Source organism: Pseudophryne corroboree, chromosome 10 (assembly GCF_028390025.1).
Source record: "Pseudophryne corroboree isolate aPseCor3 chromosome 10, aPseCor3.hap2, whole genome shotgun sequence".
Classification (NCBI taxonomy): domain Eukaryota; kingdom Metazoa; phylum Chordata; class Amphibia; order Anura; family Myobatrachidae; genus Pseudophryne; species Pseudophryne corroboree.
Genome location: NC_086453.1, coordinates 10,271,339 through 10,281,799, shown reverse-complemented (window position 1 = coordinate 10,281,799; position 10,461 = coordinate 10,271,339).

Here is a 10,461-nt window from a genome sequence, read left to right as displayed (position 1 = left end):
ATTGGAACGTGGAGATACGCATCCTTGATGTCCAAGGATACCATAAAGTCCCCTTCTTCCAGGTTCGCTATCACTGCTCTGAGTGACTCCATCTTGAACTTGAACTTCTTTATGTATAGGTTCAAGGACTTCAGATTTAGAATAGGCCTTACCGAGCCATCCGGCTTCGGTACCACAAATAGAGTGGAATAATACCCCTTCCCTTGTTGTAGAAGAGGTACCTTGACTATCACCTGCTGAGAATACAGCTTGTGAATGGCTTCCAAAACCGTCTCCCTTTCTGAGGGGGACGTTGGTAAAGCAGACTTCAGGAAACGGCGAGGTGGCTCTGTCTCTAATTTCAACCTGTACCCCTGAGATATTATCTGCAGGATCCAGGGATTTACCTGCGAGTGAGCCCACTGCGCGCTGTAATTTTTGAGACGACCGCCTACCGCCCCCGAGTCCGCTTGCGAAGCCCCAGCGTCATGCTGAGGCTTTTGTAGAAGCCCGGGGAGGGCTTCTGTTCCTGGGAAGGAGCTGCCTGTTGCTGTCTCTTCCCTCGTCCTCTGCCTCGTGGCAGATATGAATAGCCCTTTGCTCTCTTATTTTTAAAGGAACGAAAGGGCTGCGGTTGAAAGGTCGGTGCCTTTTTCTGTTGGGGAGTGACTTGAGGTAGAAAGGTGGATTTCCCGGCCGTAGCCGTGGCCACCAAATCCGATAGACCGACCTCAAAAAACTCCTCTACGCATCGCCTGTCCACTGTCGTGTCCATAAAGCTCTTCTGGCCGAAATGGACATAGCACTTACCCGTGATGCCAGTGTGCAGATATCTCTCTGTGCATCACGCATATAAAGAAATGCATCCTTTATTTGTTCTAACGACAGTAAAATATTGTCCCTGTCCAGGGTATCAATATTTTTGATCAGGGACTCTGACCAAACTACCCCAGCACTGCACATCCAGGCAGTCGCAATAGCTGGTCGTAGTATAACACCTGCATGTGTGTATATACCTTTTTGGATATTTTCCATCCTCCTATCTGATGGATCTTTAAGTGCGTCCGTCTCAGGAGAGGGTAACGCCACTTGTTTTGATAAGCGTGTTAGCGCTTTGTCCACCCTAGGAGGTGTTTCCCAGCGCTCCCTAACCTCTGGCGGGAAAGGGTATAAAGCCAATAACTTCTTTGAAATTAGCAGTTTTTTATCGGGGCACCCCACGCTTCATCACACACGTCATTTAATTCTTCTGATTCGGTAAAAACTACTGGTAGTTTTTTCACACCCCACATAATACCCTGTTTAGTGGTACCTGTAGTATCAGCTAAATGTAACATCTCCTTTATTGCCAAAATCATATAACGTGTGGCCCTACTGGAAAATACGGTTGATTCGTCACCTTCACCACCGGAATCAGTGCCTGTGTCTGTGTCGACCGACTGAGGCAAGGGACGTTTTACAGCCCCTGACGGTGTTTGAGGCGCCTGGACAGACACTAATTGAGTGTCCGGCCGCCTCATGTCGGCAAACGACTGCTTAAGCGAGTTGACGCTATCCCGTAATTCCACAAATAAAGGCATCCATTCTGGTGTCGACCCCCTAGGAGGTGACATCCTCATATTTGGCAATTGCTCCGCCTCCACACCAATAACGTCCTCATACATGTCGACACACACGTACCGACACACAGCAGACACACAGGGAATGCTCTATACGAAGACAGGACCCACTAGCCCTTTGGGGAGACAGAGGGAGAGTCTGCCAGCACACACCAAAAAGCGCTATATATGACAGGGATAGCCTTATGATTAAGTGCTCCCTTATAGCTGCTTTTATATTAATATATTGCCATTTATTCTGCCCCCCCTCTCTGTTATACCCTGTTTCTGTAGTGCAGTGCAGGGGAGAGACCTGGGAGCCTTCCTGACCAGCGGAGCTGTGACAGAAAATGGCGCCGTGTGCTGAGGAGATAGGCCCCGCCCCTTTTTCGGCGGGCTCGTCTCCCGCTATTTAGTACATTTAGGCAGGGGTAAATATCTCCATATAGCCTCTGGGGCTATATGTGAGGTATTTTTAGCCTTTTTAAAGGTTTTCATTTGCCTCCCAGGGCGCCCCCCCCCAGCGCCCTGCACCCTCAGTGACTGCCGTGTGAAGTGTGCTGAGAGGAAAATGGCGCACAGCTGCAGTGCTGTGCGCTACCTTAAGAAGACTGCAGGAGTCTTCAGCCGCCGATTCTGGACCTCTTCTTGCTTCAGCATCTGTGAGGGGGCCGGCGGCGTGGCTCCGGTGACCATCCAGGCTGTACCTGTGATCGTCCCTCTGGAGCTTCATGTCCAGTAGCCAAGAAGCCAATCCATCCTGCACGCAGGTGAGTTCACTTCTTCTCCCCTCTGTCCCTCGTTGCAGTGATCCTGTTGCCAGCAGGAATCACTGTAAAATAAAAAACCTAAGCTAAACTCTCTAAGCAGCTCTTTATGAGAGCCACCTAGAATTGCACCCTTCTCGGCCGGGCACAAAAATCTAACTGGAGTCTGGAGGAGGGTCATAGGGGGAGGAGCCAGTACACACCACCTGACCTGTAAAAGCTTTACTTTTGTGCCCTGTCTCCTGCGGAGCCGCTATTCCCCATGGTCCTTTCAGGAACCCCAGCATCCACTTAGGACGATAGAGAAAACACACTACAGGCTGATCCAACTTTGATGTAATGTCCTTAAAACAAGTCAAAATGAGGCTCAGTAGTGTGTGTGGCCTCCACGTGCCTGTATGACCTCCCTACAACGCCTGGGCATGCTCCTGATGGAGGTGGCGGATGGTCTCCTGAGGGATCTCCTCCCAGACCTGGACTAAAGCATCCGTCAACTCCTGGACAGTCTGTGGCACAACGTGGCGTTGGTGGATGGAGCGAGACATGATGTCCCAGATGTGCTCAATTGGATTCAGGTCTGGGGAACGGGCGGGCCAGTCCATAGCATCAATGCCTTCGTCTTGCAGGAACTGCTGACACACTCCAGCCACATGAGGTCTAGCATTGTCTTGCAAATTTAGGAGGAACCTTAGGGTCAACCGCACCAGCATATGGTCTCACAAGGGGTTTGAGGATCTCATCTCGGTACCTAATGGCAGTCAGGCTACCTCTGGCGAGCACATGGAGGGCTGTGCGGCCCCCCAAAGAAATGCCACCCCACACCATTACTGACCCACTGCCAAACCGGTCATGCTGGAGGATGTTGCAGGCAGCAGAACGTTCTCCTTGGTGTCTCCAGACTCTGTCACGTCTGTCACATGTGCTCAGTGAGAACCTGCTTTCATCTGTGAAGAGCACAGGGCGCCAGTGGTGAATTTGGCAATCTTGGTGTTCTCTGGCAAATGCCAAACGTCCTGCACGGTGTTGGGCTGTAAGCACAACCCCCACCTGTGGACGTCGGGCCCTCATACCACCCTCATGGAGTCTGTTTCTGATCGTTTGAGTAGACACATGCACATTTGTGGCTTGCTGGAGGTCATTTTGCAGGGCTCTGGCAGTGCTCCTCCTGTTCCTCCTTGCACAAAGGCGGAGGTAGCGGTCCTGCTGCTGGGTTGTTGCCCTTCTACGGCCTCCTCCACGTCTCCTGATGTACTGGCCTGTCTCCTGGTAGGGCCTCCATGCTCTGGACACTACACTGACAGACACAGCAAACCTTCTTGCCACAGCTCGCATTGATGTGCCATCCTGGATGAGCTGCACTACCTGAGCCACTTGTGTGGGTTGTAGACTCCGTCTCATGCTACCACTAGAGTGAAAGCACCGCCAGCTTTCAAAAGTGACCAAAACATCAGCCAGAAAGCATAGGAGCTGAGAAGTGGTCTGTGGTCACCACCTGCAGAACAACTCCTTTATTGGGGGTGTCTTGCTAATTGCCTATAATTTCCACCTGTTGTCTATTCCATTTGCACAACAGCATGTGACATTGATTGTCAGTCAGTGTTGCTTCCTAAGTGGACAGTTTGATTTCACAGAAGTGTGATTGACTTGGAGTTACATTGGCCCTCATTCCGAGTCGTTCGCTCGGTAATTTTCTTCGCATCGCAGCGTTTTCCTGCTTAGTACGCATGCGCAATGTTCGCACTGCGACTGCGCCAAGTAATTTTGCTATGAAGATAGTTTTTTTACTCACGGCTTTTTCTTCGCTCCGGCGATCGTAGTGTGATTGACAGGAAATGGGTGTTACTGGGCGGAAACACGGCGTTTTATGGGCGTGTGGATAAAAACGCTACCGTTTCCGGAAAAAACGCGGGAGTGGCTGGAGAAACGGAGGAGTGTCTGGGCGAACGCTGGGTGTGTTTATGACGTCAAACCAGGAACGACAAGCAGTGAACTGATCGCAGATGCTGAGTAAGTCTGAAGCTACTCTGAAACTGCTAAGTAGTTTGTAATCGCAATATTGCGAATACATCGTTCGCAATTTTAAGAAGCTAAGATTCACTCCCAGTAGGCGGCGGCTTAGCGTGTGTAACTCTGCTAAAATCGCCTTGCGAGCGAACAACTCGGAATGAGGGCCATTGTGTTGTTTAAGTGTTCCCTTTATTTTTTTGAGCAGTGTATATATATATATATATACACTATATATAAACAGGCAGGATTGGTACACTCACTATATACTGTAGATAGATAGATAGATAGATAGATAGATAGATAGATAGATAGATAGATAGATAGATAGATAGATAGATAGATAGATAGATATTTTCTATACACATAATAAAACTGTGTCGGCTGTGTTTGTACATAGCAATTTTTTTATTTTATAGAAATATACTTCTAGGGACTGTTCCTGAACAATGGAGAAAAATAAAATAATAATAATAGGATTTTAATTACCTACCGGTAAATCCTTTTCTCGTAATCCGTAGAGGATGCTGGGGTTCCATTTAGTACCATGGGGTATAGACGGGTCCCTTGGGAGCCACTGGCACCCAAGGGACCCGTCTATACCCCATGCTACTAAAAGAGTTTAATAGTGTGGGCTGGCTCCTCCCTCTATGCAACTCCTACCAGACTAAGTCTAGAAACTGTGCCCGAGGAGACGGACATACTTCGAGAGAAGGAAATACAGATAATGGTGAGATACATACCAGCTCACACATAACAAAAGGAAAGCCAAGCCAACCAGCTTGAAACAAATCAGCAACGGCTGAACAATACTGAACCAAGTAACAATGCAGCAACACGAAGCACCAGGCGAGCACCCAGCATCCTCTACGGACTACGAGAAAAGGATTTACCGGTAGGTAATTAAAATCCTATTTTCTCTTACGTCCTAGAGGATGCTGGGGTCCACATTAGTACCATGGGGTATAGACGGGTCCACTAGGAGCCACTGGCACTTTAAGAGTTTGAGAGTGTGGGTGGCTCCTCCCTCTATGCCCCTCCAACCAGACTCAGTTTAGAAAATGTGCCCGGAGGAGCCGGTCACAGCTAGGGGAGCTCCTAGAGCGTAATTTAGGCACAGGGAGGCTGCTGGCAACAGCCTCCGTGCTTCATGGGACTTAGGGAGGGAGTAGTGTCCAACCCTCTGAGGTTAATGGCCACTATCTCCGCTGACAGGACACTGAGCTCCTGAGGGTGCTGATCGTTAGCCGCCCCGGGCGACCGCTCACTCCCGCAGCATGCCGCCACCCCCTAACAGAGCCAGAAGATTCCGGTGGCGAGTCAGTCACCGCCCCCCACGGTAAGCGGGGAGCCGGTGTGAAGATGGCGGCAACAGGGTGGGAGCGCAGTACTAACTGCGCTCCGGAGGCTCAGCGATACACAGTGCGGCACTTTGAGTGGCGCCCTGAGCCAGCGCCTATACCCTACACTGGTCACCAAGGCTGTCAGGGACCTCGGTAATGCTGCCAGCACCATACCTCAGGCCAGTATAAAGAAGTGAAAAGCGGGAAGCAGCGCCATGTTAAGGGGGCGGAGCTCCTCAGAGCGGACCCAGCAGCGTTCAGCGCCATTTTCCTGCCTGCAGATCCAGTACAGAGATGCTGACAGGGCGAGCTGTCCCTCCATGCAACTCCAGCTATCCTGTGCGGTACCAGGGGGTTGTAGAAGGGGGGTGGGGGCTGTGGAAAATAAGAATTTACTTACCGATAATTCTATTTCTCGGAGTCCGTAGTGGATGCTGGGGTTCCTGAAAGGACCATGGGGAATAGCGGCTCCGCAGGAGACAGGGCACAAAAAGTAAAGCTTTCCGATCAGGTGGTGTGCACTGGCTCCTCCCCCTATGACCCTCCTCCAGACTCCAGTTAGGTACTGTGCCCGGACGAGCGTACACAATAAGGGAGGAATTTTGAATCCCGGGTAAGACTCATACCAGCCACACCAATCACACTGTACAACCTGTGATCTGAACCCAGTTAACAGTATGATAACAGCGGAGCCTCTGAAAAGATGGCTCACAACAACAATAACCCGATTTAGTTAGCAATAACTATGTACAAGTATTGCAGATAATCCGCACTTGGGATGGGCGCCCAGCATCCACTACGGACTCCGAGAAATAGAATTATCGGTAAGTAAATTCTTATTTTCTCTATCGTCCTTGTGGATGCTGGGGTTCCTGAAAGGACCATGGGGATTATACCAAAGCTCCCAAACGGGCGGGAGAGTGCGGATGACTCTGCAGCACCGAATGAGAGAACTCCAGGTCCTCTTTTGCCAGGGTATCAAATTTGTAGAATTTTACAAACGTGTTCTCCCCCGACCACGTAGCTGCTCGGCAAAGTTGTAATGCCGAGACCCCTCGGGCAGCCGCCCAAGATGAGCCCACCTTCCTTGTGGAATGGGCCTTAACAGATTTAGACTGTGGCAGGCCTGCCACAGAATGTGCAAGTTGAATTGTGCTACCAATCCCACGAGCAATCGACTGCTTAGAAGCAGAAGCACCCAGCATTGTTGGGTGCATACAGGATAAACAGCAAGTCAGATTTCCTGACTCCAGCCAACCTGGAAACTATATTTTCAGGGCCCTGATAACATCCAGCAACTTGGAGTCCTCCAAGTCCCTAGTAGCCGCAGGTACCACAATAAGCTGGTTCAGGTGAAACGCTGACACCACCTTAAGGAGAAACTGGGGACGAGTCCGCAGCTTTGCTCTGTCCGAATGGACAATCAGATATGGCTTTGTGAGATAAAGCCGCCAATTCTGACACTCGCCTGGCCGAGGCCAGGACCAACAGCATGGTCATTTTCCATGTGAGATATATCAAATCCACAGATTTGAGTTGTTTAAACCAATGTGATTTTTTAGGAATCCCAAAACTACGTTGAGATCGCCCAGTGCCACTGGAGACATCAAAGGGGCTGTATATGCAGTACTCCCTTAACAACTTCTGGACTTCAGGAACTGAAGCCAATTTCTTTCTGGAAGAAAATCAACAGGCCGAAATTTGAACCTTAATGGACCCAATTTGAGACCCATAGACACTCCTGTTTGCAGGAAATGTAGAAATTAACCTAGTTGAAATTCTTCCGTGGAGCCTTCCTGGACTCACACCCTGGCACATATTTTCACCTAAGTGGTGATAATGTTGTGCGGTCACCTCCTTCCTGGCTCTGACCAGGGTAGGGATGACCTCTTCCGGAATGCCTCTTTCCCTTAGGATCCGGCGTTCACCCGCCTTGGCGTCAACGCAGCTGCGGTAAGTCCCGGAACAGACACGGTTCTTGCCGAATCAAGACCCTTCTTAGTATCTCTTGAAGTTCCGGGAACCAAGTCCTTCTTGGCCAAACCGGAGCCACGAGTATAGTTCTTACTCCTCTCCTTCCTATCATTTTCAATACATTGGGTATGAAAAGCAGAGGATGGAACACATACACCGACTGGTACACCGACGGTGTTACCAGAGCGTCCCAGCTATTTCCTGAGTGTCTCTTGACCTGGCGCTTCAGGTGGGACGCCATCATAACCACCTTTGGTCTTTCCCAACGGTTTACAATCATGTGGAAACTTCCAGATTAAGTTTCCACTTTTCCGGGTGGAATTCATTTATGCTGAGGAAATCTTCCCAGTTGCCCACTCCCGGAATGAACACTGCTGACAGTGTTATCACATGATTTTCCGCCCAGCGAAGAATCCTTGCTGTCATTGCCCTCCTGCTTCTTGTGTCGCCCCGTCTGATAACGTGGGCGACCGCCATGATGATGTCCTACTGGATCAGCACCGGTTGACTTTGAAGCAGGAGTCTTCCTAGGCTCAGAGCATTGTAAATTGCCCTTAGCTCCAGTATATTCATGTGGAGAGAAGTCTCCAGACTTGACCACACTTCCTTGGAAATTTTTTCCCTGTGTGACTACTCCCCAGCCTCTCAGGCTGGTATCCGTGGTCCCCAGAACACAGTCCTGAATGCTGAGTGTGCTGCCCTCTAAAAGATGAGCACTCTGCAGCCCCCACAGAAGAGACACCCTTGTCCTTGGAGACAGGATTATCCGCTGATGCATCTGAAAATGCGATCCGGACCATTCGTCCAGCAAATCCCCTGAGATCTGCCGAATGGAATCGCTTCGTAAGAAGCCACCATTTTTCCCAGGACTCCTGTGCATTGATGCACTGATACTTGGCCTGGTTTTAGGAGGTTTCTGACTAGGTCGAATAACTCCTTGGCTTTTTCCTCCCGGAGGAACACCTTTTTCTGGACTATGCCCAGAATCATTCCTAGGAACAGCAGACGTATCGTCGGAAAACAGCTGCGATTCTTGGAATATTTAGAATCCAGTCGTGCTGTCGTAGAACTACTTTAGATAGTGCTCTTCCGACCTCCAACTGTTCTCTGGAACTTGCCCTTTTCAGGATATCGTCCAAGTAAGGGATAATTTAGATGCCTTTTTTCTTTGAAGAAACATCTTTTCGGCCATTACCTTGGTAAAAGGCCCGGGGTGCCGTGGATAATTCAAACGGCATCGTCTGAAACTGATATTGACAGTTCTGTACCACGAACCAGAGGTACCCTTGTTGAGAAGGGCAAATTTGGACATGGAGGTAATCCTTGATGTCCAGGGACACCATATAGTCCCCTTTTTTCCGGTTCGCTATCACTGCTCTGAGTGACTCCATCTCGATTTGAACCTTTTATGTAAGTGTTCAAAGATTTCAGTTTAGACTATGTCTCACCAAGCCGTCTGGCGTCAGTACCACAATATAGTGTGGAAAAATAATACCCTTTTCCTTGTTGTAGGAGGGGTACTTTGATTATCACCTGCTGGATATACAGCTTGTGAATTGTTTCCAATGCTGCCTCCCTGTCGGAGGGAGCCGTTGGTAAAGCAGACTTCAGAAACCTGCGAGGAGAAGATGTCTCGACTCTCCAATCTGTACCCCTGGGATAATACTTGTACTATCTAGGGGTCAACCTGCGAGTGATCCCACTGCGCGCTGAGACTCTTGAGACTACCCCCCCACCTTGAGTCCGCTTGCATGGCCCCAGCGTCATGCTGAGGACTTGGCAGACGCGGTGGAGGGCTTCTTTTCCTGGGAAGGGGCTGCCTGCTGCAGTCTACTTCCCTTACCTCTATGTCTGGGCAGATATGACTGGCCTTTTGCCTGCATGCCCTCATGGGAAAGGAAGGATTGAGGCTGAAAAGACGGTGTCTTTTTCAGCTGAGATGTAACTTGGGGTAAAAAGGTTGGATTTCCCAGCTGTTGCCGTGGTCCCCAGGTCCGATGGACCGACCCCAACTAACTCCTTCCCTTTATACGGCAATACTTCCATGTGCCGTATGGGATCTGTATCACCTGACCACTGTCGTGTCCATGACATCTTCTGGGTGATATGGACAACGTACTTATCTTGATGCCAGAGAGCAAATATCCCTCTGTGCATCTCACGTACATATATATAGAATGCATCCTATTAAATGCTCTATATGAATAAAATATTTTCAGTCAGGGAATCCGACCAAGCCAACCCAGCACTGCATCTCCAGGCTGATGGCGATCGCTGGTCGCAGTATAACCACCGTATGTGTGTATATACTTTTTAGGATATCTTTCCAGCTTCCTATCAGCTGGCTCCTTGAGGGCGGCCGTATCTGGAGACGGTAACGCCACTTGATAAGCGTGTGAGCGCCTTATCACCCTAAGGGGTGTTTCCCAACGCGCCCTAATTTCTGGCGGGAAAGGGTATAACGCCAATATTTGCTATCGGGGTAACCCCACGCATCATCACACACTTCATTTTATTTTATCTGATTCAGGAAAAACTACAGGTAGTTTTTTCACTCCCACATAATACCCTTTTTTGTGGTACTTGTAGTATCAGAAATATGCAACACCTCCTTCATTGCCCTTAACGTGTGGCCCTAATGAGAAATACGTTTGTTTATTCACCGTCGACACTGGATTCAGTGTCCGTGTCTGTGTCTGTGTCGACCGACTGAGGTAAATGGGCGTTTTTAACGCCCCTGACGGTGTTTCTGAGACGCCTGGACCGGTACTAATAGTTTGTCGGCCGTCTCACGTC